This window comes from Pteronotus mesoamericanus, unplaced genomic scaffold, assembly GCF_021234165.1.
Source record: "Pteronotus mesoamericanus isolate MK-2021 breed Mesoamerican mustached bat unplaced genomic scaffold, CSHL_Meso_final contig_73, whole genome shotgun sequence".
In the NCBI taxonomy this organism is placed as follows: domain Eukaryota; kingdom Metazoa; phylum Chordata; class Mammalia; order Chiroptera; family Mormoopidae; genus Pteronotus; species Pteronotus mesoamericanus.
In genome coordinates this window covers 23167542-23193278 of record NW_026555245.1, presented here as the reverse complement: position 1 = coordinate 23193278, position 25737 = coordinate 23167542, and positions in this window count along the sequence as shown.

Here is a 25737-nt window from a genome sequence, read left to right as displayed (position 1 = left end):
CTGTAGCAAGGCCAAGTCACAACATCTGCACAAATGTGTCAGTGGAGAGTATTCGGTTTTGCTTTGACTTTTGTTTTTGCCTTCTACTGGAAATAACACTTCAGTAAATTTCAACCCTCATTTTGACTCTTCCATTAAAATCTAGCTTGATAGGAAGTCCACCCTGGCCACTACCCAAGTGAATAAGCACCTCAGCTCAGACACCCCTGGAACTAGATAGACCATCTCAGCACATTCTGAGTTGACTTTTCTTTGTTTTCAAAAGACAAGCCCTTTAGTTCCAGCTACAAGAATTATCAGCTAAATACAAGCTGTGCTGGCTGATGAGCATGGCTCTGTTGAGTCCCCTCTCACCTCAGGTAATACTGGCTGAGCCCAGAGTCACCGGGTGACTTTTCCCCCTGTGCTGAAGGAAAAGCCAGAGGGAGGTTTCTATATCAAAAACATTTGTTGAAATATCTTTTTAAAAAAAATTCAGGCATTGAATTCTTTTTAGCAAATAAATTCTAATATCTAGCAAAACATTCTCCTCACTTTCTTTTAGCACATTTCCCGGTTAGAAATCAGAGCAGAGGGATTTGCAGCAGGCAGGCCACACCAGGGTCATTTCTAAGCATTAGCGTTTGCCTACTGAGGCATACTGTGGGTGGGAGCTCTGAGCAGAGGAAAATTCTCCAACAAATGGAAATTGCGCAAATTCAAACTCACACCTAAAAATAATTCATCTAAATCAGTCAATGATCATTTTAATTTTTCTAACATTTATTTTTCTGTTCAAAGAGGACATGATTGTCTGTGACTATATCTGGATCCTGGAATTTATGACAGGCATTTTTCATACTTTCCTAGGTTTTCATGAAAATAATGCATATATTTTTGTGTGTGTGTGCAGAGTGTTTTCTTTTAATTTGGGGTGTTGAGGGGTATTTCATGTATTTGTTTTTACTCTAAGTTTGCCTAGCCTTCGCAAAGCTCGCTACCCCAAGCCGTCTTTCAGTCTGCAAGAGGTTTCAGGAGTCACCTGAGCCAGCCAGATTTTCAGTGCAACCGATTGTAGCACACACATTAACTTTATTGCCTGGTCTGACTGTAATTTAAGAGAGAGCTCAAATCTGTTGAATCAGACACCCAGGGGCAACTAAGAAAGGAAGAGGCTCACCAGGTTTATTGCGCTTGCTGAAAAGAGGGCAGAATGACTGAGCGCAGCCAGGATACACCAAGGGCAACGCTGTTATATGAGGTTCGGCAATTTAATTTGTCTTTGTATTTTATGAGTTGCAGGCAGAGATGTATTTGCAGGGAAATACATGGGCATTTTTGAAAACGATTAATTAAGCATGCAATTTATATGAAAACAATTTACTGCAGGACATTATCAGGGCGCCCAAAATGCACATGCAATTTCCTTGCCTTCTAATTTGTGGACATAATTTATTTTGATTGTGCAATTAGGAAAGGAGACCTTTATTAATTTCAGTGGAAGTCTAAAGAACCAAGACAAATTTAGCAGTGAAAGAGTCTGCTTTAATGGAAAAGAGGAAGGCGTGGCCTTGGGCTCTTGCCTTGTGGATAAGCTGGCTGAAGCTGAAGCCATGGAGTTACATCTATTTCTGCTTTAGACATTCTTCGACAGGTCACTTAACCACTCTGAGCTTAAACTTTTTCTTCTATAAAACGGAACTGATAAAACCCTCCTCCTGGATCGGGCATTTAATGACAGGTTTGGAGGTCCTGTCACAGTGCCATTCGCCCCTCGGTAATGGCAGGCCGTCCCATACCTGGCCTCTCTGTGGAGTCTCACCCTTCCCTGGACCACCCCTTCAAAGTGAATGCAATGTCATGGCCTGCAGCGGATCCACCTCAGTACCCTCACCAGCTGACGAGGCCCAGGGCCACCAAGAATGATGAAGGCAGACAATGGCCTGAAGCAGATTTTGGTTTTATGAGAAGCAAACTGCCAGTGTGAAAATGGCACCCATGACCTCATTAGCCCAATATTATAACACATCAATAAATTATTCCAAATCATCAAAATTCCTAGCTATTTTCAAATCATAAAGCCCCCAAAGGAGAAGGTTTTTGTAATGGTTTTTTTTAGGAGTTGGGGAAAACTATCAAATCATCATCAGAAGAGTCCTTTGGAGGCCGTCTGGTGGCATAAATAAGGCCCTCATTGGCCTCTGGCCCCACTCTTTCCCACCATTGAACATAGAAGAGGGGAAAGGAATGAAAGAAATAAACATTATTTAGGTATCGTGCTAGACTCCCTTCCTATGTTATGTCACACCAGGGCCATAACGGCCCCATAAAATAGCTGTTTATTCCTGATTTTGCAAATGTGACTCAAAAAGGTTAAGTGGGGCTCATAAACATTAACTGCAATGGAGGGGGCCACTTCGAGTGGTATCAGGGACCGTAGTCCTGAGCAAGCGGGGCCCGGGAGAGGACCCATAAGACTTGGCTGGGACACTGGTAATGCAGTTGATAGGCAGGACCCAATAATAACTCCGAGGGCCCCCAGGGGAAATCAGGCCTAGAAGTAAATTACACTCCTTAAGGCATGCTTTGTTTCTCCCTCAAGCTCTGTTAATATCAGACCACATAGCCAGCTCAAGGTTGGGAAAGAAATTTCTAAAATTCCTGGACCCTGACCCAAATCCCATCTGGTACCATAATGTTTGCTCATCTCGGACCCAAGCAACGTGGTCTGTTCCTGCCATTGTCTTCTTTAAACATCACCTAGTCTCTGTAAGCTTAAATTACTGATGTAATTAGATTACCTACATATTCCTGCTACCTATCCCCTGCTTGTAACCCTCTCAATAGAAGCCATTGAGCACAGGGACTTGGGGCATTCTCCTTGAGAGAGAATCGCCTTCCCCTTTCCTTGACAGGCAAACAGTGTCTGGAACGACTCTTTCTTCCATCTGTGGCAAATCACGGGATTTCGCAGGCTGGAGTCCCCCATAGTGTAATACAGTTCCTACAGAGTCTATGTTCTTTCCACTGGACCACTGTTGGTTCCCCTAGGAATGCAGAGAGGGTTTCACTCTCGTGAGTCTTCCTTCTGGCAGTTGAGCCTTAAAAAGACATTTTATAACCACTTTCTGAATTCCAAGTGGCACTTAGCCTCTGTGTGCTGAAAATCACCACTTTCACTGTTTTGTATTAGTCTTCAATCTTTCCTTGGTTTTTGATAAAATACCACCTTCAATTTCAATAGCACTTGATTGTTTCCTAAGTATATTCATAAAAGTCATTTATGTATACAAGGTCTGTCTAGAAAAAGCCCAGCTACTGTTAATATAACGAAAATGATTTGTGTGACATCAGTGTAACCTGGCAGCCAAGGAGAGTGGACAGGAATGCGTATGCATGAACAATGATGATTTCACTGTACTAGTCAGTGGGGGTGGTAGATGTCATTCAGTGAGTATGCGTACTGTGCGTCCATTGCATTCAAAATGACTGAGCGAATAGAACAATGAATCTGCATCCAATTTTGTGTTAAGCTTGAACATTCCTCAGTGGAAACTATTCAGATGATTCAGAAGGCCACAGCTATGGGCAACTGGTGATTGGCAGCTTCATCACAACAACATGCCTGCTCATGCATCATATCTTGTGCAGAGTTTTTGGGCAAAACATGAAATCACCCAGATGACTCAACATCCTACAGCCCAGATTTGGGGCCCTGTGATCTCTGGCTTTTCCCAAAACTAAAATCACCTTTGAAAGGGAAGAGATTTCAGACTGTCGATAAGTTTCAGGAAAATACAAGGGGGCAGCTGATGGAGACTGGGAGAACTGTGTGAGGTCCCAAGGTGCCTACTTTCAAGGGGGCTGAGGTGTCATTGTCCTAAGTACAATGTTTCTTCTACCTTGTATCTTCTTTGATAAATGTCCCTATTTTTCATATGACATGGATCCTTTCTAGACAGACCTCATTTTACCTGGACTTTACCAGAGTAGGCTCATAACATAACATTACATTTTTCCTTCATATACAAATTAAAGTGCCATGGAATCCCCACAGACCTAGATTAGCATAAGTCTAACCTTTCCACTACCACCTGAAAAACCTCTCTCCTTGTTATAATGAAAACCCACAAGTCCTCAGATTCTGTCTGGATTCTCTTATTCTAAGAGGAAAGGTGATTGTCTAGGGAAGCCAAAGAAATGTCTTGCTCACTGCTAGTGTTGACAATGTTACCAAATCAGGAAGGCGCCACTGGGAAACAAAAGGTTTGTTCATTGGAACAGGCACTAGAAAAACCTGGCAACTGGAAGTAATGCTCATTTGCTGCTACTGTTGCTGTGGTTACTGGGACACTGTGTCATCACCCAAGCCAAGGGGATTCCCAAAGCTGATGGCTCCAATGCCATCCCCTGTAGTGGCTCTCTGAACCCTACTGTCAGTTTCCACCATGGATGTCCTCACCCAAACCCAACCTGGAGTTCCAATTGTTACACTCCCAATTCTTTGAACTCATCCATTTTTTCCCCAACATGGACCACATCCTGGGGCAATTTCTAGCATCAGTCAGGGACTGTCCCCAGAAGGAGTTTACCTGCCAACAGGCTTGGCTCTGGTGCTGTCTTGGGGTCATTCACTAACACTCCTCCCTCCAGTCAGATGACTTCTTCTTAGAGCTCCTGCCAACCTTTCTGGAGCTCTGACCTAGGTGGGGTTTGCCCCAATCAATCAGAACTTCACAGGCTCCTTGCGCACTTTCTAAATCCGTGGAAAAACACAAGAGCAGAAAGGAGTTTTGCCAGATATCTAAATACTCTGAAGAGGCCACTTGATGGTCCTTCCCAGAATCAAGTGAGTCTGCCCAAGTGAATAAATTTTCCCTCCTAGAGAAAGAAAACTACTTACAATTCTAAAATGACAATTGTCAAAAAGTCAATAAACAGAACTAAAGTTCTGTTTGCCTGGGCACTCTGTAAATAAGTTTTTTTCTTTTGTCTAGGGATGTTTAAAGCCCACATTCATGAGAGTATGAGAAATATGCATACAGAGCTCTCTTGAGGTGGTGTGATATAATACAAATGATTATTATTGCTATGACAGAAATATTACACACAGTTCATTGACTACCTACAGTGACACTGTACTAGGTGCTCCCTTTATGGTATATTATTTAATCACCATGATAACCTCAAAAGTTAGATATTACCATCATTCTTGCATTACAGATGAGAAAGCTTGAGCTCAAAGTGGTTAAGTGGCAAACTAATAAATGGCAGGGCTAGAATATAATCCCACATGTACCAGACCAAAAAGTCTGTTTTCTTTACCATTTGTGAATTTTGAGTTAGAAACAAACAATTTGGACAAAACTTCCAGTGTGCCCTTAGATTTAACAATGACTAGCTGAATGACTTTTGGCAAATATACTTCCATTGATGATCAGTTTCCTTATATGTAAATGGAACTAATAATGACCACCTTCCCAAGTTTGTGAGAAAAAAATGTCAGCAATGTGAAAAGAACTTCATAAATCATGAAACATATGAAACATGAGTTATATTTTCAATTTGTCTCTTGGTAACCTGGAAGCAACATGATGAAAATAGACTCTGGAGATCTTGATGACAGTGGCCATTACTTTGATTACAGGATTGCCTCCACGCCCTGACAGCTTGGAGAGGTAGGAATAAGATGCCTTTGACATACCTAACAGATGAGAGTGGACATCTGTCACTTGTAGCTGCCAAAACCTTTTGGTAATTCTCCACATTGTGAATCCCACCTTCTCAGCACAGAATCAAAGACAAGGAGACAGACAAATAAAAACTCTATGTCCTCATCTCCTTTGCTTGGGAACAGACTTGTGGGTTAGGTCCCAGCACTCAGGCCCACCCACATGAGACTGACCTGAGGCACATATGGCAGGACTGGTGGTGTTCCCAGTGAGGGCCCATTGCTTTACACAGTTTCTCTAACCTATATGATCATCTTGAAAGATAGGTAATATTACGACCGTACCACTGCTGAGACATCTGAAGTTCAAAAAGGTTAGGTGGATTGTGGGAGAACATACAGCCAGTTAGTGCAGAAGCCAGTATTCATAAAAAGCCCCTCTGTGTCCAAGGCCCACCATTCCCCCCTGTAATCACACTCTGGAATGGAAGATGTACTTGGACCCCAGAATTTCCAGGGTCCTGAGGATCAGCCTTCCCAGATGCAAAAAGAAATCACCTACTTTAAAAGATTTATCCATCATTGTATAATGACCCCCCTCCAAAAAAAGAACAAGCTCTAGATATATTCTGGTATTTATGTAAGATATTTTTCATGACCAGGTTTATTTAACCTGAAAGAATAAAGATTGATTTTCCTATTACTCATTCTAGTGGTTTCATGTATTTAAATTGCAAACTATCCTAAGAGGCAGCTCTAAGTAATGAAAGGTAAATGGCATGTATTTAAGGACCAACACATTTCTATTTCAAAGAATTGTCGTCATTGTTGTTAAACAATATCATATTTGAAGTTTTCCTAATTTTTTTTTAATTTCAAGGAAAATGACACTGAAAAGTCACAATGTGTTTGTTACTGTCTGATTGCCAGGAAAAAAAATGGAAACGGCATGTCTACTCCGTGAGAGGAAGTAGCTAATGGGAGACCCTGTTGGGAAGCCAGGAAGACAATAGTTCTCTTCTGCTGGTGACAATGGCTCCAGTGATGGGTCCAGACTCTCAAACAAGGTGTCTCCTTTTTTATTGCCTTCATTTTGCAAGAAGAAAATAATACCACAAGAAAATTTTGCCCAGGTCAAAAAAGATGTCTTAGGGAAATAAAACCAACCATTCCACAAGCACAATCATTTTGACAGGAGTCCTTGAAGTAGGTCAGCCGTTTCTTACAGTCTAAGTATCTGAAAATTAGAAATATTCATATATAAGAAAGGTATACAAAATGTGTTGTGTTGCATTAATATGCTGCATTTCCTTGATTCTGAGATAGCATTGATTATCAAAGATTCCATTGGATTATTTACATCTTCTCAGAGAAAAAGAAAGAAACAATATTTCAAATGAACATAGTCTTTTAAGATGGACCCTAATTTCCTGAAGGCAAAACAGAGAAAGAAAGAAAGAAAGAGAAAGAAAGAAAGAAAGAGAGAAAGAGAGAAAGAGAGAAAGAGAGAAAGAGAGAAAGAAAGAAAGAAAGAAAGAAAGAAAGAAAGAAAGAAAGAAAGAAAGAAAGAAAGAAAGAAAGAAAGAAAGAGGGAAACACAACTCTCAGATTCAATCTAAACATTTACTGAGAAGGGCTGAAACATTGATAGTCTGTCATTTTCTGTTTATTCCTTTCCATCAGTTAAGATTCTTTGGGTTACAAGTAACTTATTCAAGCATAAACTAAAGGAGGATTTTATTATAAGGATGTAGAGAGGTGTCTCATTAAATCCAAAAGCAAAAACATAGCCAGATCTTAATAAAAGACAGAAGCTAGCAATTGGAAAATTGGAGAATCCTAAGAAGTATCTTCTCCACATTTCTTGTCTCCCCTACTTCCTGCATAGCTTTTTTATTCTTGTTTTTCTTTGAACACAGGCTTCTTTCTCATCCATATGGTAGTATTTGACCAAGCTGTAGAATTTACTTCTCTAGGTTCAAATTCCCCCATTCCCAGGGAAGAGGCTTTGTTTGTCTAACTTGAGTCACATGTTCTCCATGTCTTGGAGGGGAAGTTGAGTCATATATAAAGATGGGGTGCCAGGAACCCACCCATGAGGCAAAAGGATCATGAGTCTCCAGAAGGGGAGAGAGGCTTACAGGCTGGGCAGCCTGTGTCTTTAGCTTATCTCTCAACTCTAAGTTCAGAGCTACTTTCTCTACTCAGCAGCTCACACATCCCAAACGAACAGCTTGGGACACAGCAAATGAGTATATGTTTACATGACCTCCTGAGGAAGGTCAGCTGCTCAAAGTGGCAGTAAGTCTCAAACATCAAGTCTGCATAACCTGCAACCCCTTCAAGCACATATAGTTTGAGTGAACACTGTCATTTGTAAGATAGACTTTATACACTTCTGCTATTTCAATTAGTCGTAATAAACTGAGTCAAAGAAGCTTTGGTTTTATTTATTAAAAAGTTCTGAAGCTTTGTCAACAAAGACTGGAATACTTGAATATAATGTGAATGTGAAATTACAACTCCAAAAGCTAGTGGTAGGCACATGGCCCCAGAGCCAACATTGCACCTGCACTTGGGATTCATCATCGGGGGCTGTCACCTGTGTCCTGTGATGAGAAACTTGATTTGGGCTTTTAACTTTTATGATCTTATCTGTAAAGACTAAAAAATAAAACTGTGACAGATAAAGGGTTTATGAAGATTGGCCATATACAACAGTCAGGGTAAAAATTACATAATTTAATGCCTGGCATACTTGGACCATTAATATTTTTTCTTTTATTATTTGTAGGAAGTTGTGTTTTCTGATATATTTGATTTCATTTATAACCCTGGAAATTTTTTTTTCTTTTTTTGGTTTGTTTAGGATTTCAAAAATATCTGCAGGGATACTACTGATGTTGAAACCAGGTTAGGAAGAAATCAGAAGGTATTCATTTATCTTGAAAAAATCCTTCTCACTGATCTGGTCCCACATGCATAGTCTTCCCCAAAAGTGATGACTATAAGGGAGCAGCTATTGCCTCCTGCCTCTTACCTTCCTCTCACCTTGTCTTTTCCTCCAGAAAAGTCCCTCAGTTCAAGAACTTTGCCCTGAACTTGGACCTTTAGGCTCTGCCTTAGGAAAGGAATCAGGGGCTTCTTTGAGTTGAATGCAATCCTACCTCCTGGGACAGAAAAGCTGAAAATCCTTGATATGGTATTTGCCCTTTGAATAGTGGTCCTTCTATGAAAATTAGTGGCTGTATTAACAACTGTGCATGAGGAAGGACAAGGAGACAGGATGAAGAGAGCCTGTAACAGAGGAACTGTCTGTTACTAAAATAACCAAAATGGGAGCAGGAAAAACATGGAAGAATGAGCAGTGGAGGTCTGACCATGAGACTCCATGTATATGGCACAGCCTGGTCCTATGAAAAAGAGCTACAGCCAGATTTTTATAACACCTCAAAGATAGTTGGTCCTCTTCCTGTATTTTCCCCCTTTAGGGTTGAAGGCCTGGCAGCCAATGGGTACACTTGCTCAGCTATTTGCAGAAGCTAGGGGGAGTGTGTCACCAACTGACTAATTCAGAGTGGCCTCACAGAGTACTGTTACCTTAGTGCGTTTTTTAAAATTCATTGCTCAGAGCTGGACTCACAGTGACTGAAATCTAATATCTGAAACCAGAATCCCAACTCGTTTATCTACAGTGAAATAAACTGCCAAACAGCCCATACACTCAGCCCACTGGTCTAGGCATTCTCTTCTAATAAGGCACTTTAACTACTCAGGGAACCAAGCTGTAATAACGAAGTAACTTGGTGAACATAGAATCAAAACTAGGAGAGTTGGTTCATGAGCTGGATGGTTAGTTAATAGCATTTGGCTGAAGTTACGTAATATGTTCATCTCTACAATAGGAAAGTCAGTAAACCAGATATATCAAATCCTTGAGAAGGTTTTCTTTCTCCTTCTCTCTCTCTCTCTCTCTCTCTCTCTCTCTCTCTCTCTTTCTCACCCCTCCTTGCCGCCCCCATTCCAAATAGTTTCATGAATATTCACACCTTGATATAAACTTTCTTTTCACATGTTAATAGTTTCAGTAAGTTTTCTTTCTGGTGTTATGGACAAGCAAGACATTCTTTTTGTCATAGAGAAAATTATTACAGGTTTGTTTTAAATTTTTAGTTCTCAGATAGTAATCTCATTTCTTTTGTTTCCATATTCTTGGAAGACATTATAGCTACAGGAACTTAAAATGGGTATTTATGATCCTTGGTGTTTCACCTTTCAGGCTACTTACACTTGATGCTCTGCAGCCAAGAGTCAAAGAAAATTAACATCACCAGCCCCTCCCAAGCCTTCGAGATATAATATGCTCTGATGATCTTACATGCTTCATTGTAAATTCTTCAGTTTTTCCTGGAATTCACAAGGGGTTGGTGGGATGACCAATGTGGTATGAGCAAATGGGCTAAGAGAGCAGCAATTCAGACAGTCTCCACATTCAGGCATTCAGTTTTCAAACCACTCACATATTTGGATGGATAGACAGACAGACAGATCCAGATGATAGATAGGTGATGCCAGATAGATAGATAGATAGATAGATAGATAGATAGATAGATTAGATAGATAGACAGACAGTGAATGGGCAGATGATATAGATATAGACAGACACAGGTATATATAATCCTAATATAGTTCCATGCCAAATTTGGACATGCATATCTCAGGTGACAAATGATTCTCCTAGTCACCTCTCAGCCAATGTTCCATTTCAGCTGCCTCACTGTATTTGTGTACACAGCACTATTTATGCAATTATTCCATTTATTTTTTATTTTTCCTTATTATTTTATAAATTAGGGTAAACAAAAAATATTAACTAGCTGACATTAGCAATAAAATGCATAGGTATCATACACTTAATTCAGCTGAGAAAAAGAGAGAACTCATCAGGCATACCAATAGCAGAAAATCATTAATCTGAATTGAGTTCTTGCTGGACATAAGCCAACTGAGTGTGCATTCAGATGCAAAGAAAAATAAAAAGAAAGAGCATCTAAATGATATTGGAAATGTAATACTGAAGATTATATACAAAAGGAAAGATGTAATTAGAAAGTGGAAAATAGGTTTTGCTTCTTATGACTGAGTTTCTCTTATAAGGTGTGTCTAGTCTTCAAATTACATATTTTTCACTTCCTTGTTTATTTTCAGGTATACATTAAGTTTGAAAGATATTTTTCAGTGTTCTCCAAAAAAGAAAAAACAAATTAGCAAAATACCCAGAGGCTTTGAGACTACATTTCTATTAGCACGGCAAGGGCTGAAGTATGGGTGAGCAGTATCAAAACTTGCAGTTACATTCTGCTATCAGAAGCCTGTCTAAAATGAAGAAAGTAAAGAAAAATCTCTGTGAGGAAATAGACATCCCTCTTAGCAACAAAGAGCTGATTGTGTTAATAAGGGTTATATGCAAACTCTGCTATCACAGAAGCCAGGTTGTACTGTCTCTCTAAAGATGTGCTCACACCAGGAAGCGCAAACCAGACCGTGAGCCTCTTCTTAAGAGCTAGTCTCCTGGCTGGGTCTCACTAATTAATGAGTACCTTGGGCTCAGAATCTGAAAGTTGAAAGATAATGAGAGAGAGAGAGAATTCCTAGAAGCAGCATCACCATCTGTCTGAAGACTACTTTTACACTTCCCTACACTGTGTACCCAAATCCCAAAATTCCCACTCCTCGAATTGCTCATTTAACCAGAAACATGACATTATCATGAATAGAAGAAGCCATGATCAAAGAGAATTCTAGGAAGTTATGGTACAGAGAGGTCAGGCCAAAGAGAAGTCAGGTGTCCGCAGACTCCATGTCATCTTCTGCTTTACTCTGTGTGACTCCTGAAAAAATACAGAATTCTAACGTTTTGTGTCAATTAGTGCACAGGTAACACAACCCATATTGCCACTGCCTAACATTTGAAGAACCCAATGTTAGAGAAGATGTGGAGAAATGGGAGCTCTTTTATACCGCTAGTGGGAACATAATTTAGTGGAAAAACGGGAGAGCAGTTTGACAGTATTTATCCAACGGAATATCCTTGCACAGTGAAAAATGAATGAACTAGAGCTCAATCTATCACCATGCCTATATCTCAGACATGTAATGTTGAGTGAAGAAAGAAAACTAAATACAGCTACATATAATATAATACCACTTATCTAAAGTTTAAGACATATGAAACAACAGTACACATTTTAATGGATACATCCGTGTATAATAACAGTAGACAACTATGGAAGAGACGAATATAAGCTGACCTCAAGATGGCAATTGTATTGTGGTGGGAGGGAGAGAAATGAGACAGGAGAAAGGTCAAAGGAGTTTCAACTGACAAGTGATGTTTTATTTCTTCAGAAAGAAATATCTGAAGTAAATATGGCAAAATGTTAAGATCTGTTTTAAATGAGTGGTGGCAGATTGAGAGCACACATTTACGTTTGTTCCCTCTTATAGCCCACTAAAATGATAACAAATGTATTTTTTCACTTTACTTTGAAACAGCTTTATTCAGGTATAAATAGCATGAATAAACTGAAATTTTGGAGTGCATAATTTGATAAGTTTTGACACATATAGACATCATGAAACCATCATCGCATCAGGAAAATTAACATATCCATCACTCAGAAAGTTCCCTTATACTCCTTAGAGTATTCCATCAGCCCACCCTTCCCCTGCCCCAGGCAACCGCTGATCTGCTTCACTAACTGATCACCATAGATTAGTTTGTATTTGTAGAATTTTATACAAAGGGGATCATAAAGTATGTGATCTTTTTTGTCTGGCTTCTAAAATTCAGAAAAAAATATTTTCTAATTCATTTATATCATTGCATGTATCAATATTTCTTTCATTCTTCTTGATGCATCAAATTCCATAATTTATTTCTCTACTCAACTATTACTAAATTGTTTTTAATTATTTCCAGTTTGGGGCACTACAAATACCGTTATCATGCACATTAATGTATAAATCTTTGTGTGAACATATGTTGGATAGTTAGGAATGGCATGGTTGGATCATATGATAGGATCTTCAATTTCTAAAAAACCATTGTGTTATTTTCTAAGGTTGTTGTACCATTTTACATTCCCATCATCAGTGTATGAGAGTTCCAATTTCTCTATACTCTCACCGCTAGCCAGTCTTTATAATTTTAGATATGATAATGGCTATGTAGTGGTATCTCCTTGTGGTTTTAATTTGAATTTTTTTAATACTTAAAGAGGTTGAGCCATTTTCAAGTGCCTGTTTAACACCTGAATATTCCTAGTGTAAAACATCAGTTAAAATATTTTGCCTGTTTTTGTTGGATATTTTAGTATCTTACTGAACTTTGAAATTTTAAAAAATATTATATGTTTGTGTAGATATGTCTATATGCATATATGTATGTGTACATATACACATATATAACATAAAAACATATATTAAAACATATATACATATATGTAAACTTTTGTAACTCAAACATGAAAAACAAATTCCTTATAGAGCTCTGTCAAGAAACAAGGAGAGCCCTGATTGCTGTGGCTCAGTGGATGGAGTGCCTGCCTGCAAACCAAAAGGTCACTGGTTTGACTCCCAGTCAGGACACATGCCTGAGTTGCAGGCCAGGTCCCCAGTTGGGGACCTTCGAGAGGCAACCAGTTGATGTATCTCTCACACATCGATGTTTCTCTCCCTCTCTCCTTCTCCTTCCCTATCTCTAAAAATAAACAAATAAAGCCTTTTAGAAAACATTAAATTATTTTTTTTAAAAAAGCAAAGAAACAAGGGGATACTATATGAATGCATTTACCAAACAGCCTGGTACATAGTAACCCATCAATATATAGCTTTTTTGTTGTTTTTGTTGGTTTGCTTATTTGTTTGTTTTGCTACTATTGCAAGTAAACACAAACTTTGAAAGTCACTACTGTACTGAGGAAAACTAAGCAATTAATGCAAGTTTTCTATGCTGTCATATGAGAATAATGGTAATACTTCAAAAAGAAATAGTAAAACTGGAACACAAAGTCCACTTGAAATTAAAGATACAGAAAAATATTTTTGAGCTTTTAAACTAATTGTAAACTTGTCTTTTCCTCCAAATTAGTTCACATTATAATTGAAAATTAAGGAGCAATCAATACATTTGAGTTTTACCTAGAAACAAATGAGGCAAAAAATAGGGTGGATAATGAAATGGGAGCTTTCTTACTTCACTACATTTGATTAGAAAATAAGTATGTAAAAGTGGAAACCCCACATTTGTATTATCCTTAATTTATAAAGAGTTACTTTATATAATGTAATATGGTATAAAGGCTAGCTATTTACTTATGGAGTTATTTGGCTATATCTATTTATAGCACTTGACATTTTAAGTAAACTTAAACTCATATATTTGAAAAGAACTTTTTCATGTACCAACAGTAAATCTAATTTATACAACTTAGCTTCCAGTAAGTTAGAAGTCCTAATTTAACTTTTATTAAAAATATCTTTAAATTAAATTATAAAAAAAGGTGAGGTATATAAAAGAAGAGCAGCATAAGGATAATAAATACATTTATAAAATTGTTTTAACCTTTTAATTTTGGAATAATTTTTTATTGTAAAAGAAAGTTGTACACAGAGTTCCTGTGTGTGCTTTACCCAATTTCCCCAAATGTTAACATATTCCATAATCATTTTAAAATTCCAAAGCAAGGAAGTTAACGTTAGCAAGTTATTTTTATATACCTAAAGATCTTGTCCAAATTTCAACAACCTGGTGTCGTTTTTCTGGCTCAGAATTCAGTCTAGTCTTCCATAATGTTCAAGTCTCCTTAATCTCTTCCAATCTGAGAGAGTTCGCAGTCTTTTAGAACCTTGATATTCTCAAAAGATACTGACACATTTTTTTTAGAACATCCTTCAATTGGTTTTGTCTTTTGTGTGTGTGTGTTAATATTAAAGCTATTAAATTTGGGACAAGAACACCAGAGAAGTGATATTATGATTTATTCAGAGCATCATATTGGGTTTATATAATTCTTTAATAGTGATTTTGATATTCATCTCTTGCTAAAGATGCTGTCTGCCAAGTTTCCTAACTATAGTTTCCTAACTATAATCTTTGCTTTTGTAATTAGCAATTATCTTGCGGGAGGATAATCTGAGGCTATATAAATATTCTATTTGTCATCATTCTTTTATGCACTAATAATAGCATTTTTGAATAATCCTTGCTGATAATAAATGTATTTTTAAGGCATAAATCTAAAAGAAGAAAAAGAATGGGTAAGATGTAATTAAAACAAAATTTAAAAAAGGAAGAAGAAAATGGGAAAGGGAGAAAACAGAAACAGTTTTTTATTTCAAAAAGCTGAGATGAGGGAATTCTATGCTAACAGTGGGGAAGCAGAAAAGTACCTTGATTTCCTCTGCAGGCCCCTAAAAAGTTCAGAAACTGGAGACAGGAAACATGGGCAGTGCAGGTGAAAGTGGTGTTGAAATAGGATGATGGGTTGAACGTCTGTTTTAAAGTCAGTAAGATCCTCAGATTTCTGTCTCCCTCTGAACATCTTTGAGATGGCCCTTCTCACCTCACTTGAGAACAATAAGGTAAAACAGAGGGCCCCTCAATTAGGACAAATCCAGGACAGGAGGAATCATATTGAAAACAGGGCTAAGAGAGTTTTACATGTTGAATTCTGAAACCCACAGCCCTCTTCCTTCATTTGGTTTATAGAACAATGGTACTAAGTCTATTACTCTCCAGACAAAATATTGAAACAATTTACTCTAGAGAATCTGACTATCCCAAGAGATGGCTGGGTGGTTGGTCTTTACAACACTTTATAAATGTAAAACCTGTTCTTAGTTCATAGACCATACAAAACTAGGCCACAGGGATATAGTTTGCTGACTTTAGTTTACTCAGCAGCAACACTGGCAGCCAAGTAACACTGAAACACCACATTCAAAATTCTGAAGGAAATTTATTTCCAAAGCCAGAACTTTATACTCAGCCAAACTATCAATTCAGCTAAGCAATAGAAACATTTTCAGTCAAGTAGGGTCTCAAAATTTTTTCCATGTGCCATTTTTCCGGATACTACCATGGCATGTGTTCCAGCAAATAGAAAATATAAATTTTAAAAAAAGAAAGAAAGAAAATGCCATTACAAAATCTGAGATCAACCAAGGGAAATATGAAGGAAATCCACAGCATAATAATGAAGATAGATGTCAGGAAAGAATCCATTCCAAATTACAGGAGGTTCGAGTCCTCAGGAAAAAATTCTTCCAAGAGATGGAATTAGTAGAATACCTAATACAACTAAACACTGATTTTAAAATGACTTTATTTTGTATTCTACATTTTTCTTTGTGACTGAGGGGGGAAAAACATATGTACATACAACTGAGTATTTTACAATCTCACTTTAGACCAAAAGAATAGTCATAGTAATAATTTGAGACCCTTATCCATCAGAGACCCTAAGCAGCCACTCCAGTTCACTTTACAGAAAATTGCCTCAAGCTACACACCACCGTACAGGAAATCACATAATACATATGAGTGAAGAGTTTTCCATCGTCCCTTGTACTGGTTAAAACGCTGAGCTATTTATAAATAAAAGACACTTAGTAGATGATCAACCTCACCCTTCCCTTACCAAAATCCTCTTTCTCACCTCTTAGGAGAAATTCTAAGCTTATGCACTACATTTATTAGAATATTAATCAAGTTATATCTGTTAGAATGTACTGGGACATGGAGCTGCACCACCGCCTACCCTGGAACATAGAAGGTATGAGTCACTGGCTAAGTACCTGGCCACAAGATTCCCCTTGTCAGAAGCAACTGAGGCACAGCCGCTGGCCTCCTGCTGGAAATTGGTTGAATCCTCCCTGCCCATCCGCCGCACCCCCCAGCTTTCTACAGAATCAGCCCTCCCTGGTCAGACACCCAGGACCCCTGGAGCCAGCAAGCAGGGTGACTCACCCTCCCCCGGGGTCTGCTACACACCTTAAAAGCCCTTCTACCCTTTTCCTGGGGGCTGCCACCCATTCCAACCTAGCCCATCTGATCACAGTGTCCCGCCTCGAATAAAAGCCCCAAATTGGACTTTTCCAGCTCCAGGTCCTTTCTCAGGACCTTGGCTACCTAACAATACCATCTTCTGAATCTAACCTTCATTCTTTAAAAGAACAAACCAGTTGTGGAGACTTTTCCTAAAAAGAACATTTTCATAATATTCCCTCAACAACACTCCTCATGAAGTATTCTAAAATTTAGTTGTTTCTCTGCTAAACTGAAGCTCACCTGATCTTTTCCATACTGATTCATGCATTTATATTCCTTGGGTTCCCCACAGCCTCTCTCTGAAAGGCTGTAAGAAACTTCTTTATTTCATCAAATACCACGTTTTCTGCCCCCCAGGTCCCTCTTCTGAACCTAAAGGCCATTCTCTCCCCTGGCCTACCTGATTGCATTGTTCTCTCTCCCTCTCTTTTTCTTCTCATTTTTCCTTCCTTTCCTCCATTTTGACCCAGTCTTTCAGCTTGTCTCTTTGTTTTCTTCTTCAAAGTTCTCTTTCCACAAGTTGGCCCCAGCTCACAGAATAAAGCCACCACAATCTACACTTCTTGATCTATTCCTACTGCTTTTATTCCTTTGCTAAATTTTATAAGGCTTGGTAATTTCTTCATTGTCTTTGTCCCTCTTCTCTCACCCCTTTCCTCTCTTTTCCCCTTGTTCACTGTCTACTCAGTCCGTTGTAATCGGACAGCAATTAATTTTCCTTCTCCATCAACCAGTCTAGAAGGGATTATTCACTCATGGGTGAAATCTTCCCCATCAGGACAAATCACTGAGGTTGTTACATCACCCAGTTTTAGAGATAAGGAAATTAAAGCACAGAGAGGCTAAATAAATTCTCTAAGCTCGTAAAGCAAGTAAGTCGCACAGCCAGGATGTAAGCCTAACTCCAAAACCCATGATCGTTCTCCTGCACCAAGTGTGCTGCTTTAACATGAAATGGTGCCACTTCCTCTTTGTGGGTTAGTATTATCACTTATAATTAATCCACAGAGGATTTTGGTTTAAGACACATTTAAACTCAAAAGCACCTGAGTTGCCTCAGAATAATAAGCAGGGGTTTTCTGGAGGATACTAAACATAGATTGGGGGATATTATGTTGTATTCCTGAGGGTCAGGAACATGATTATAATTATACACACCCCCCAAAAAGAACTGGATCTTCACCTGTTGACTCCTTCATGGTCAGGCAGAAACCATCCAAGTTCCCATAAATTACTATATGGGAGTAAAGCAATGTTTGTCTTAAGAATGAGACAAGTTTTATTTTGAAATAAAAAAGGTTCTATTCATAAAATGATTTTCTCACTGATGAAAATAACCTGCAGACACCCAGCAAGGGTGAAGGAAGGAGTAAATCTAAGAAACCACCATAGCCCAGCCGTAGGTGGTGAGATTGGGAGGCACAGATGACTCGAACAAGGAGAATATCAACAAGGCTCCAGGTGAGACCCACTAATACAACACAGAGCACAGAATGCCTGTTCACTGTGAGTCAGATGAGGAAAGGGAAGCACTTCTTCAATAAACACAATGGGGGACTAGAGACAGAGGGGGGGCAAGAATATGCGATGATGAAATGTTCACTTGCCCAAGAAGTGGACTCTACCAATGGCAATTTTCCCAGGTTTCAGGGGGACATCACAACAAATTATTGAAAGTCTCTAGCTCTAAAGGAATTCTATATGAAAAGCAATAATAAAATCCCAAAATTTAAATCAGAAAAGAAAACCTTGAGATTATCTCATTTAACCCTCTAATTTTATAATACTACTTATGATATATTACAAAAAAACAAAAAGCAAAAACATTGGATTTGACATCAGAAGACCTAGAGAAAATTAAAAATGTTAAATAATTTAATAAACAGTGAATTACTATACAAAATTATTTTCATCATCATTATGTTGTGTGATCTTCATGTGATCATGAGGTAGAAAGGGCAAAGGTTAGTGTTCCAGTCTTGTCAATGATAGAAATAAAGCTTAAAGAGATCAAGTAGACTATTTTCACCAGGAACAGTTAGAGAAATGAGACTGTTACTCAAATGAAAGCTTTCTTATTTTTAGTTCACTATTTTTGTCTCTGTAGATTAATTTATGAATACAATGAAAAGAGATTTTGGTGAGAAGTAAAAACTGAAAGATTTCAGCTAAAACAGAAAAACCAAGACCAGTGTCCTTTTGAAAAAGGGATCAAACAGAATAATCAGATACTAACTTTGAGTTTATAAGCCTAATTTTTAAAGGATTAAACTACTTGCCTGGGAAATTACTTTCTCTAAGAGGCTCCTTTTTCTCCAGCTGCTGTTTATTTATTTATTGCCTGAAGAGTTTAAATAAAGATAATAAATTGCATGATCAATACAAAAAAACACAGTTGCTTTGCTTAAAGCTGATAACAGAGTATATAGATTTTCCATGAATAATTGAAAAGGTCCAACCAAAAGGTTTAAACTCTCCTGCCTCTGCACCTCTCTTTCTCTGCATTTTTTACAGACCCAGTTCCTGACTCTTCACATGGAAAGAAATCAACCCCATTTATGTCAATCACCCCCACAGCCAGGAGGGATTACATACTGTCTGCAGAGGGGGAGCCTCAGCAGCCACAGGGCAGCCAGGACTCAGGAAGAAGTAATCCATAAGCCTAAGGGGATGGAAGCCTGGCAGTTACTCCTTAGCCAAGATCCAGGGCTCAAGACCTAAGTGTGAAAAAGCCAGAAAATTTTTTTGTTGCAAATCACAACTGCGTTACCCTCAAACCTGATCTTTTTCAAGGGGCATCAGAAAGCTTTCTATAAAGAAACCTGTTGGGAAATGCCCTGTCTGATTTCAGGAACTGTAACCCCACCAGCAGCAAGAGGGCCCCAAGTCTGGAAATAATCAAGGAGGCCTTGGGCAAACAGGCCACCCAGGAGACAAAACCTGTCTCCCTCATACCCTCCTGCTTGGCCCTGTGATGGTCGCTCGTTGATGTTGGGTAAGTTTTCTCATGAGGACAAAACACCCTAAGACTGACATCGGCCAGTATGGGCAAGAGACAAGGGTATGGGGGACACGGAGAAAGGGCAAAAAGGCCCGCACCCCTCGGCTTGGCTTGGACATGGCCGGAGTCCTCATTCTATTTGAAAGCAGTCTCCTTGTCTCTTGGCAGCTCCCTCCCCCTACCTGGCTCAGGCTTGAAACAGCACTGGAGACAGTACTAAACTAGAGCTGATGGTTCGCAGGGAAAATCAGACCTAAAAGTAAATTCTTTAAAGTATGCTTTGTTTTTCCCTCAAAAGCTATAGCCAGCTCATGCTGGGAAGGAAATTTACATTATTCACAGACACTAACCCTAAACCCTTAGGCGCTCTCATGTTTACTTGTCTCTCTTGTTTACTAGTCTCCTCCCAGACCCATGTAAATCGATGTGTTCCTGACATTTGTTTTCTTCAAAACATCAACTATTCTCTGTAAACATTAACATACTGATGTAATGAGATAACCTGTGTGTTGCTATTACCTTGCCCCACTGATACCCCTTTCAATAAAAGCCTTTGAACAAAGGGGCTCAGGTCCTTCCCTACTAGGGGGATGTGCCATGTCCCCTTTCCTGGCAGACAGAGAAGTGTCTGCGATGACTTGTGTTTATTCCCCATCCGTGACACCCCCGGGGTCAGGCTCTGCAGGATTCAGAGCCCCGCTCCCTTCTCAGCTGGCCCTGGACTGTAACCCTCAGATCCCAAAGTGCCGTGCTTCCCTGTGACATGCTCTGTCCCCCATGGCCGTGGTCCCCAACACAACATGAGACAGTAACCTTTAAAGCACATTCTTGTTGATGCTCTTGTTTGTTCCATAGATTTTTAAAAAAATTATTGTGGTAAAAATACTTAAGATGAGATCTACCCTATTACCAACTTGATAAATGCACAATACAGTATTGTCAACTATAGAAACAATATTGTACAGCAGATCCCTAGAACTTATTCATCTTGCATATCGAAAACTTATACTTATTGGAAAGCAACTCCCCAGTTCCCCTTCCCACCAGCCCCCAGAACCACCAGTTCAATTCTCTGTTTCTATAAGTTTAACTATTTTAGACAAGGGGAATCAGGTACTAATTTTCCTTTGATGACAAACCTATTTCACTATTATTTATCTCACACCAATGGGTAAATGGAAAAAGAAAATGTGATATTCACATGCAATGGAATATTATTCAGCCCAAAGAAAAGAAGAAGAAGAAGTAAGAGGAGGAGAAGGAGAAAATCCTGCTGTGTGCAACAACATGGATGAACCTGAAGGACATTATGCTAAGTGAAAAATGCACTTGTAGTTTTTAGGAATATCTTACATGTTCACTCTAGCAACTATGAATACACGGGATATATAGGAAGGTTTTTGATCTGCATGGCTTAAATCCCCAGGATTCTGACAGGAAAAAAGTTTGTAAGAACTTAAGGTTGCTGTAGTTCAGTATCTGATTTCAAGATGCCAAAGTTCAGGCATTTGGGTGACCATAGCCTAGGTACTAGGGGCTTCTTCTTCTTACCCTCCTCCCTCAGGCTTCCCAACAGTAGAAGAAAAAACAATGAACTAGAAAGTAGAAGACATAATATCCTAGGCCCAGTTCTGCTAAGGGGTGAGAGCCTTTGGGAAACTTGTCTCTATGAGCCCAGCACAGTGTATGACACATAGTAAGTGCTCAAAGAGTGTTTGTTGAGTGAAGAAGTAAATGAAATTAACCTCAAGGAACATCATTTCCTCATTAGTAACAGAAATGTTACACTGGGTCCCTGAGGTGGAGGGCGGACTCTGTCCCTCAGAGTACGCTCCCCGTCGTCACGGATAGGAAAATAAAATAAGTCATCCCAGACATTCTTCTCGGTCTGCCAGAGGAAGGGGGTAGCACTTGCCTCTAGTGGAGAATGCCCTGAGACCTTCTCTTGAAGTGGCTTTTATTGAGAACCATATATACAGGGGTATACAGCATGTATGTAAAGCTCATAAATCAATGTCAAAAAGTTATGTTTATAGAAAACAGATGGAGATCATAGATAACAATTGAAGGAACATAAGAGGTTTGCCTCAGGTCAGGGTGGCACCCACTGAGCCCTGAAACCTGGGAAACTGATCACATTCTTTGCTCAACCCCAAATATCAGTACTCATTAACTGGAGGGCATTCTTAGCAAAGTAAATTTCATAAGATTTAATGCATTCCTTTTCCAGGCCTAATTGTCCCTGGAAACCACCCAATGCAGTTTAGGGCTCTACCTGCCTTTAGTACTGTTTTAAGCCTGAGTCAGGTGGGTGGGGCAGAGCCTCCAAGAAATAAGGAGACTTCTTTCAGAAAGAATGAGGACTCTGGCCATATCAAAGCCTAGGGGTGAGGGTCTTTTTCCCCTTCTCCGTGTCCCCCAAGTCCTTCTCTGATGGCCCCTATGTGACTGTGCCTGTCTTAGGTTGCCCCTGCCATCAAGGGGTCTTTCCTGTCATTGACTAATCAACCATCCCCCGGGGCCAAGCAGGGTGATGTGAAGGAAGCGGGGCTGCACCCCTGCCAGGGGGACAGGTTTTGTTTCCTCGGTGGCCTATTTTCCCAAGGCCTCCTTGCTCAGCTCCAGCCTTGGGGCCCTCTTGCCTGTTGGCAAGGCTGCAGTCCCTGAAACCAGGCAGGACGGTTCCCAACAGGTCCCTTCAATAATCTCTAACTGAAATCTTAAAATATCAGTAGTACTATATTTTTTAGACTTGCTTTACAGGATAGCATAACTATATTAAGTAAGATAAGCCAGAGTTCCCTTTCTGACTTAATGGAGTAAATTGACAGATCAACCCTCAGACAGATAACAACTTCTTCAAGGTTTTGCCAAGTGAACAAAGGCAGGAAGATTTTACAGATGAGTCAAAACTTGGAAGAAGAGACTAGGACAGGTTGAATTTTTTTTTTTTTTTTTTAGCTTTATGCTGAGGACAAATCACAGGATGGTACATACAAAAACAAACTCCAACAGGAAGCCTTCCATCTTTCTGAACTGAAAAACCGAAAGACAAAATCTGGGTCACCACAGCCAGAAAGTGAGGGGAAATCTCAGATAGAAAGGAGCTACAGAATGGAAATGAGGGAACCTTGAATAGTAAGTATTAAACTCTGCCCGAGTTTCTGGGTGACCCCTCAACCATGCATACTCGGGCAGTTTGCAGGTAAAGCTTAAAGAACGGAACTGAAATTTAAGCTGCCACAAACGCAAGAGAGAAAAAGTTTGCAATTTGAGTCTAGCAAAGTTAATTCCTGAAACAAAAATGTCAGTTGTTTTTGAAGGAAGTTAACAGAAAATAGAATTTCTACAATATGTTATTCTATTCTGAACTTCCCAGGACACAATCCATAACTACTCAACAGAAACAAGGAAAGAACCAAAAAAGTATAATCGATGTTTATAAGAAACACAATTAACAGAGGCCAACACCAAGATAATACAGAAGTTAAAATTAAAAAGCAATGAGTTTAATGCAGTTACTATAACTGCTCTAAATGAAGTAAGGGAAAATATAACTATAATAAATAAAAATAAGGAATGTGAACAGTGAAATATAAAACATAGAAAAGAACCAAAAAGTACTGAAATACACACTACTGATATTAAAAACTCTACTGATGGACATAACTGCAGATTAAAGGTGACAATAAAAAGACTCAGTGAACTCGAAATTACCCATTAAATAGAAAATATTTTCAGTAATGGTCCAGGGGAAAAAGAGAAATAAGATTGAAAAAAATGTAAACAAAACATTAAGGATCTATGGAATAATATCTAAAGTCTACCATATATATAATTGAAGACCCAGCTTGAGAGGAGAAAATTAAGCCGAAAATATATTTGAATAAATAGTCAAAATCTTCCCAAAATTTGGTAAATACTTACATGTAAAGATTGAGGTATATCAATGAACTCTACAACAAATAAATACAAAGAAAACCATGCCTATATGTAATCAAGCTACTGTAAATCAAAGCTAAATATAAACACTTAAAAACAGCCAGAGAAAAATGACATATTATAGGGTAGCAATGACTCAAATGATTGCAGACATCTCATTGGAAACTAGGGAGGCCAGAAAACTAGCAATAAATCCCCTGTAAAGTACTGAAAAACTAAAACCTGTTAACTCAGAATTCTATCCACAGTAAACATATCCTTCAAGAATTAAGGTAAAATAATGATATTTTTAAATAAAACAAAGCTAAGAATATTAGTCATTAGCAGACTCATGGTGTAAGAAATGATCAAAAAGTAGTTCTTAAAATTGTTCTTAAGGTTGAACAAAAATAGTATCAGAAGAAAAATCAGATCATCAAGAGAGAACAAATAACATCAGATATGGTGAATATCTGGGCAAATAAGAAAATACAATTTCTCTATTAATTTATTTAAAAATACATATATATGATTGAAGCAAAAATATAATATTGTATTCTGGTGCTTAAAATATAGACTAGATGTACAAGAATGAAACTAGACTACTGTTTGTCCCCATATACAAAAATTAACTCAACATGGATCAAAGACCTGAAATAATAAATTTCATAGAAAAAAGCATGAATACTAAACCTGTGGATCTTGGTCTTAGAGAATACTTTATAAATTTGATCCCAAAGGCAAGGGAAATAGAGGTAAAATTAAATGAATGAGATTGTAACAAACTAAAAAGCTTCTGCACAGCAAAAGAAACCAATAACAAAACAAAGTCAACCAACCAAATAGGAGAAGATATTTGTAAACAACAGCTCTGACAAGAGGTTAATATCCAAAACACATAAAGAAGTAATACAACTCAACACCAAACAAACAATCCAATTTAAAAATGGGCGAAGGGCCTGAACAGACACTTCTCCCAAGAAGACATATAAATAGCCAATAGACATGAAAAGATGCTCAACTTCACTAGCTATTAGGGAAATGCAAATCAAAACTACAGAGAGATACCATTGTATCTGTTAGAATGGCTGTTATCAACAAACAAATACTAACTTGAGAGGTTGTGGAGAAAGAGGAGTCTTCATTCACTGCTGGTAGGAATGCAAACTGGTATAGCCACAATGAAAACCAGTATGGAGGTTCCTCAAAATTAAGTATAGAGTTACCACATGGCTAGCATGGCAACTGGAATATAAAGAATGAGGGAAGTAGATAAGCAGATTCAAGTTTTCTGAATTTTATGCAAATGTTAATTTAAATTCACTATGAAATTTTAAGGATGTGTATTGTAATTTATAGAACAGCCACTAAATAATGCAAAAAGCTATATTTGAAGAGCCAATAAATAAATTAAAATGTAATTCTAAAAATATTCAAATAATCTAGAAGAAGACATGAAAAGGGAAACAGAGGACCAAAAACACAGCAGACCAAAAGAAAATGAACAATAAAATGGTAGACCTAATTCAACAATATTGAGGATTATATAAAATGCTAATGAACAAAACACTACAGTTAAAAGGTAGAGATTACCAGAATGGACAAAAAGAAAAGAAAAAGAAAAGCCAACTATATGCTGTCTATAAGATAAATACCATAATAGAAAGATACAGATAGGTGAAAGTAAATGAATGTAAATGATTATACTATTCAAACAATAAGCAGTGGAAGGCTGGATAAAATAAATTTCAAGAAAGAGTATTATAGCAATAAACTAGGACATTTCATAATAATAAAAGGGTAAACTTATTTAAAAACATAATCATTCATAAGCATATACTGCATAACAGTGCCTGAAATATATGAAGCAAAAATTGATAGAATTACAGAAAGAGACAATTCTATAATGATAATGAGTTTTTAAAAGCCCTCTCTCTGCAACTGCTAGAATGGACAAAAAGTATCATTAAAGACATAGAAAATCAGAAAAACACTACCAAACAATATAACCTAATTGATATTATATATCTACATACACACATCACAATTTAT